This window comes from Equus asinus, chromosome 10 (assembly GCF_041296235.1).
Source record: "Equus asinus isolate D_3611 breed Donkey chromosome 10, EquAss-T2T_v2, whole genome shotgun sequence".
NCBI lineage: Eukaryota > Metazoa > Chordata > Mammalia > Perissodactyla > Equidae > Equus > Equus asinus.
Window position 1 is genome coordinate 57,305,724 of NC_091799.1, and position 7,124 is coordinate 57,312,847.

Sequence of the window (7,124 nt, forward strand, 5' to 3'; positions counted from 1 at the left end):
AGCTGAAAATCCCTTGTGCTCAATGTGGTGAAACTGAAAGATGGCTGTGCCTCAGGGCTACAGATCTTACCACTGATCTTACAAAGGGATACTCCAGTTTTAAGCTTAGCTTACTGCTTGGGAGGGGTCCCCAGTAAGGGTGCTTGAGTCCCAATATGCCTCAGTATTTAACGCTATAGCTCTTTCGATGGACACACCCACCTTTCTCCCAGGCAAGCAAACACAACCCGAGGGTACCTCGGTCAAGATGACTTATGGTGTCCTTTATCATATTTAGCCTGCGACCTTTACTCTCCTACAGTGTTCAGACCTACTTCTGGTTTGGGTTCAGTTTTTCAAGATTTCCCCACACTGTTGGGGCCACCCCTATCTATCTGACACATTTGGTGACTGAATCCCAGTGGGTTAACAGGCTTCAATTCCAGAATGTTCTCCAGGCCCAGTGTAAATCAATGGATAAAGATAGATTTGTGGGAGATGGAATGTTGCCTTCCTCTACTCACCAGACCTAGGTGATCCCTAGCTGCAGTGTAGCCAGGGCTCCTGCTGCTATTCTCATATCACTCGAGCTTTGGCTTTGTTTCTTGGGCGTGGTGAGCTCCTTTTTGCTCCAGGGACTTTGCACCTATTTTTCCACTTCTGGGTACTCACTCCCTCTGCCAACTGCTCATTCATCAAGTCTCAGCTCAACTGTCACCTCTTCAGAGAGGCATTTTCTCAGTTAGTCTCTGTTGTATTGCCCTGTTTATTTCCTCCATAGCACTTTTCACAGTCTGCACTCACCTTGTTTATTTTCTTGTTTCATGGAGGAGCCATGAGAGCAGCAGCCTTGCCTGTCACTCCTGTATCCCTAGGCCTGGCATAGGGCATGGCAGAAAAATCGACAGTAACGGTTAACATTGATGGAGCACTTACAATTTGCCACGCATTGTGCTAAGTACTTTTTCGTGTAACAACTCATCTGATCTTAACTAGAAGCCCTGAAGTAAGTACTACTAGGCTCTCTCTTTCTATAGTAAGGGAAACTGAGGCTCAATAAGTGTAGTGACTTGTCCAAGGGCACAGAGCTAGAGTGTTGGTGTTGGGATGCAAACCTGGGCAGTCTGACGCCAGAGTTTATGCATTTAACTACTGTGCCATACGGCCTTCTAAATGACTAGGTATTGAAGGTCATTTTGCCCTATTCCAGAGATAAGACAAAAGAACAGCATCCTCTACTCAAGCTCACACATGAGAACACTGCCACTTTGGCACACACTCAGAAGGAATGTCTATGGAACACTGTTCTGGTGGAAAATTTACTTGGACTACTAAGTACCTCTAGCGCACTTGCCTTTTTAGGCAAGATATTAAATTGATATTAATTGTAAGATATTAAAACTTACAATTTATTATACATATGTAACTATGACAATAGCACCCAAAGAGGCATATAGTAATGGAACAGAATAGAGAAGATAAAATAGATCCATGTACACGTGGGAACTTAATATATGGCAAAGATGGCATTTTAATTCATGGCAAAAGGATATTTACTTAAGAAACACTGCGGAAATATCAGGAAGAAAAAAAGAGTAACTGCAATGTAACACATGCAAAAATCAGATAGATCCATGTATCTAAATTTTAAAAGTAAAATAATGAAAATATTACCAGAAAATTTGGAGATTATGCTGCACAAGTATGGGTTGGAGACAGCTTTTGAAGAGGTAACAATGCAGATTCATTAAGAGAAACACTTATCTAGATATAGAATATTTTAGAATATGTTGTAGGAAAAGATACAAAAAATTTTTAAAATATATTAAGAAATGCATTTCTTACATGATCTTCTTAAAATCCCTAATATGCTAAAGTATTTGTGAAATAATATCCATATTTCCCTAATGTGCCAAAAAAGTCTTCTAAAATTGACAAGCAAAGACAAAAACTTAATAGATCTAAAGGACACAGGGGTTCCACAGAGAAGGAAATACAAGTAACTGACAAACGTGTTTTGCTCTCATTGACAGTCAGGAAAATGCAAATTAAAGAAGTGAGACACCATTTCCCACCACAAGCCAAAAACGTTTCAGGGTTGATGAGGATCTGAAAAGATGCTGATGCTCATCCATTGCTGGCGGGAAACTAAATTAGACTCTGCTACATGATTGTGAAGACCTCCAGACCTTTGTTAGAGGTAGGAGTGCAAGAGAAGGGTAAAATTGAGGAGAGCAGATGAGAAGCAAGGTAACTAGTAGGCAGTTAGAAATATTTTGAAGGTAGAAATACAGATTTAATACTCACTGGCCCACAGATTGTAGTTGCAGCCACAGATATGTACAAACACACTCAGCAAAGCATGCAGGTAGAGAAAAGAAGGGGCTAAGAATGGAGCCACGAGATCATGAACGTTAAAGGCCCCAGAGAAAATAAGCAGTAAAGAAGGTTGGCCCCCATGGTGTTCACATGTTTCAGTGGTCATTTTAATGGATCCTTCACGCTCATGGTTCATAGAGTTATGAGCAGTAAATCCCTTGTTTTATTCTATTCCCACCTTGCCTGCTCTGCCCCTTCATGAATGCTGATCCCTTCATTAACACAATCCTGTGTTAAAACATGAATGCCAAAGCCACTGCCTGGGTTCACATCATGGCTCTGCCACTTACTAGATGTGCAAACTTGGACAATTTACTAAACCTCTTTGCCTTTCATAGGATTATTGTGAAAATTAAATGGGTTAATACATATCAGCCACTTAGAATATTCAGTAACTATTAGGTCTTATTATTAGTATTTGCAAATCTTCGTGAGAGTAATTTTCAAACACTGTCTCTCTCGTTTGACACCATTGACTCTCACAAAAGCCCTTTGAAGTAGGTACTGTAATTATCCTCTTTTACGGATGAGAAAGCTGGAACTTATAAGGGGTTTAAGAACCTGGCCACATGTCAAGCACTGTAAGAGACGGAGCTATGGTTAGGTCCCATCAGAGGTCTACCCAGTCCAAGCTTTCAGGTTACATTACTCTGCCTCTCCTCATTGGCTTCTAAAGACAGTGGTGGTGGAATGAACCAAGGGCATGATATGGTCCCAGTGCCTTTTTTCTTTTCAAAAGTTACCTCTGTATTCATTTGCCTCTGAGGAAAACCCACCACTATTTTTCCTTCTCTCCAGCATGACATCTTACTTGGGGGAGAATGTCTTAGATCATCAGACTCATCGAAAGAAGTCTCAGCCTCAGCCTTTGAGACATGTGTGCACATATTCTCTCCAGAACAACTAGTCACTGGTACAAGGAGAACGGTGCTGTAGTGAGATCTCTCACCCATCCTCCAATACACAGATGATGACCAGAGGTTTTTGCCCTCCCCATGAGAAAGCCTTCCTATTTCTCTTCTATGGGTGGCGTCTGTTCTGATATTAAAAAATAATTTCTTTTTCTCATTCTATATGTGTGCGTACACTATGCATGGGTGTCTTCAGTGCCCTCCTGCCACACTGATACCAGCTCCCTCTACACTTATTGCCTATTTCTTGCTCCCACTCTGACAGGGCAGCAGCCTGACCAGACTTGGGAGGAAACGGGGAGAGATGGAGGTTTTTTGCCTGTGATACATTATGTCCTTTCACCAGTAAGCGGTTTCCCCAATGCTCTCTCCGGGGAACACGTTGCTGCTCTTGCCTGGAGCTGCCCTGGTTACTTGGTCTGGGCTCGTGTACAGCTCTAATTCAATTTACAACGCAGTTACATAACTGTTCCAGTCTCCAGTTGACCTTGATGTCAAGCAGCGGTCAAGTTGTACCAACCCGGAGAAATGAGGAGGACTCTCTGGTCAGCCCTTGAGAATGTTTTAGCTGGGGTTCTGGAATGGAATGTGGCACAGAAAGGCCAAACCAGACAAGCAAATTTTTTGGAAGGGTTGTTGATTTTTGTAGGATGGATGCTGTTGACTTTCAGGGCAATCCTGTGTCACTTGGGACTGTGATAGCTGTCCTCTGACCAAAGATAAGGGGGCTGTCTTCTTTCCCCATGAATCGCTGTCAGTGAACCAGCCTTTTGGCCTCATGGGAAGTGCTCCTAGGAGTGTCTTCAGCTTGGAAACTTCTCAAGGACAGACTGTCAGCACATTCTTTTCCAGAGAGCCCTGATTCTCCTCGGCTCTAAATAGTGACAAGAACAGCTAAGTTTTGATACTTTTACTTCTGGTCTTAATAAAGCCAGAAAAGTCATGGCTTTCAACGTGAAAGCAAAAAATACACAGTAAAAGACGAGCAAATGAGTCAAAATTTCAGAAATTCGATAGTGTGAAAGCTCTCTGAGAGCAGGGGCTCTGTTTATTTTGTTCTCTATTGTATCCTAGCACCACAAAAAGTTTCTGGCACGGCTCAGCGCTCAGAGCTGTTGAAAGATGTCTAACATGATTTATGGGTAGTGGCAATCGCTCTTTTTCTAGTTAATTTACCCAACGCTATCATATGAGAAGTTTTCAGAACTCTGTTTTATAAATTTATTCATATACGTGTCTGGGCAAATATAATGTTAGATAAATATTGCACAAGTTTATACATGTGTTGTAACTTTATTCTCTCTCTGTATCGTGATTAGTGACCATTAACTGGTTGCTCATCTATGATCAGCGCATTAGTAGATTTTGCCTAGACTTAAAGGCTTTGCCTTAACCACTTCATTTACACTAACTTGGCTCTATCCCCATCGACAGGTCTGGCTTCAGGGATGTGAGACTTGTGTAGCTGGCATAGGGTCTCTGACTTGGAAGGCCCAGGGCTTAATTTAGTGCTCTGCTGTCAGCATCTTGAAATTCCTAGCAATTTTTAAACAGGGAGACCCCATTTTCATTTTGCACGGGACCCTGAAAATCACACAGTTAATCCTGTCAAAAGTATAGTGAGAGCAAGGGTAAATATGTAGCATCTAATATCACCTATACTTGCTAACAGCCCTTGGTGAGAAAACCGGCTACTTATTGAACACACCAACCAATAGGATAATATACATGGTCAAGAAAGGATAGTTTACTATTTACAAATCATTGAGAGAGAGTAACTGACTTATTAACTTTTCTCATGTCTAGTGCATGATACCTGTATACTTTGAAAAGGGATAATCGGGGACATAACACATGAATTCGTTGGTAGTTCTTTTCTGCTGGGAACTCTCTCTGCTTTAGCAGTCTTTACCTATCAAAATTCTACCAACTTCTCTGCATCTGTCAGTATTCGTAAATCATCTATGTTGCTCACCTATATATTTTATCCCAACATAAACCTCTCAATTCCTGACTATGCCTATCGCTTACTTTGCATTACATTTTAGAACTTGATCAAAACCAATTTGGCACTTTAATACACGCCATCTGTACTTTTAAAAAAATGTTTCCACATCCAATTATTCCCCAAATTGTGCTTCCCAGGAAGTGTAGATAGGGCAACATACATAATGTTAATTTTTCTAATAGTACCTAGTCTGGGACTGGGCACCTATAGCCAGTGAAGAAATATCTGACTAATTAAATTAAACTAAGTAGCAATTAGTAATTTCCTGTTTACCACACATTAGCATTAATAACTTTCACATATATTTTGAAAGTAAAAGTTAAACTTTCTAAACAGTTGTTTTTGCTCAAAAACGTTTTTAAAGTTGCCTTAATATTAGATTGTAACCCGCACACACTGCTTGTATAAAAATGAATTCAAACCTCTTTGTATGTCCAAACTAGGGAGCTGAAGAAATTTTAAGAAACATCAAGCCTTTGAAACAAACAGTGCGGCTCTCTCGGAGATTTGATTTTCCCAAGGTCTCCCCATTTCAAAGCACACCAACGGCTCAGGCCTTGCTTTGCCAAACCATTTAACATCCACTTGCATCTTATAAAGTTGCTTGTGTTTATAATTACAAAGAATATTTTGTGACGGCTTGAATGCTTATTTATTTACTAAAATGTCAAGTCACTCAGCACGTCAGCTGATCGGCGCACCCTGATTCTCATGCACATCTTGATGCAAAGCAATGAAGTTGCTTAAAAGTCGAGCTGGGGCCAGATCCTCACAGCCAGATAGTTCTTAATTGCTTTGTTTTCTAGATACGGATTCTCTGAAATATATTTTCTTTGCAGTGGAGAAAAAGTTTTAAAACTTTACTTTCACTTCACACTGAGAACGAGAAATAGAGAGATGGAAAATAACAAGTTTCCTCAATACTGTCTTGGCGGGAGAAATAGTTTTTTAGACTCCACCTTTTTCCACATATTCCAGCAACATCAAAATCCTGATTTTCTTTAGTTTGATTCTTGGTAGCTACACTTCACTCCTCTCTGGGTAAAGTGGATCACAGATGCGGTGCCGTCCTATCAAGGTTCCCAGAGAGCAAAAATGTTCTCAGATGTTGACATTGATAGAGAATCTAACAGTTACATTCACACCGTCACAAACATCCTGGCAAAGGGAGTTCTCATTTACACTGTTCTTTTCTAGAGACACTCAAGCCTCTTACTTTCTTTCTTCATTTAAGAAAAAACAAAAAACTATCCCTAGTCAAAAAAAAAAAAAAAACAAAAATAAAAGAACACAATGCTATGATGAGTTACCATATGTTTAGGTTAGGTTAGAGCAAATAATCTCTGAAGAGAGTTAACTTAAAGTATTTAACCAGCTATTAATTTAGTCATGAAAATAATTTAAACCCATATATCCAGGCTTAATAAAACAAAAACATTAGGCCTAAATGGAAATCAGGAGAGATCTTAAAAGTGCTTACATCTCCCATCACTTTCCACGAGGTCTGCTTTTTATAAAACATCCTTGTCTTTGGGACAATTCAATCCTTCATTTGCTGCAGGCAAATAGCTCTCATTTTCAAAGTTCTCAGATTGGGATTCAGCAGAGGTGGTTTCTCTCAGGTCGTTGAGGGTTCCCTGATTTTTAAAACATAGTTTCTCCATAAATGTTCATCTACATTCAAAACATAGAACACTTTCAAGAAATCTACAAACCTACAGTAATGATTACTTGATTAGGCACTCATTCCAAAAAGAAAGAGGAGCAAAACATCACGTGGGACTTGAAGGGATTTGTTAAAGTGGGCGATCCACTAGGATGTTGGGACCAAATGATTCCCAGACCCC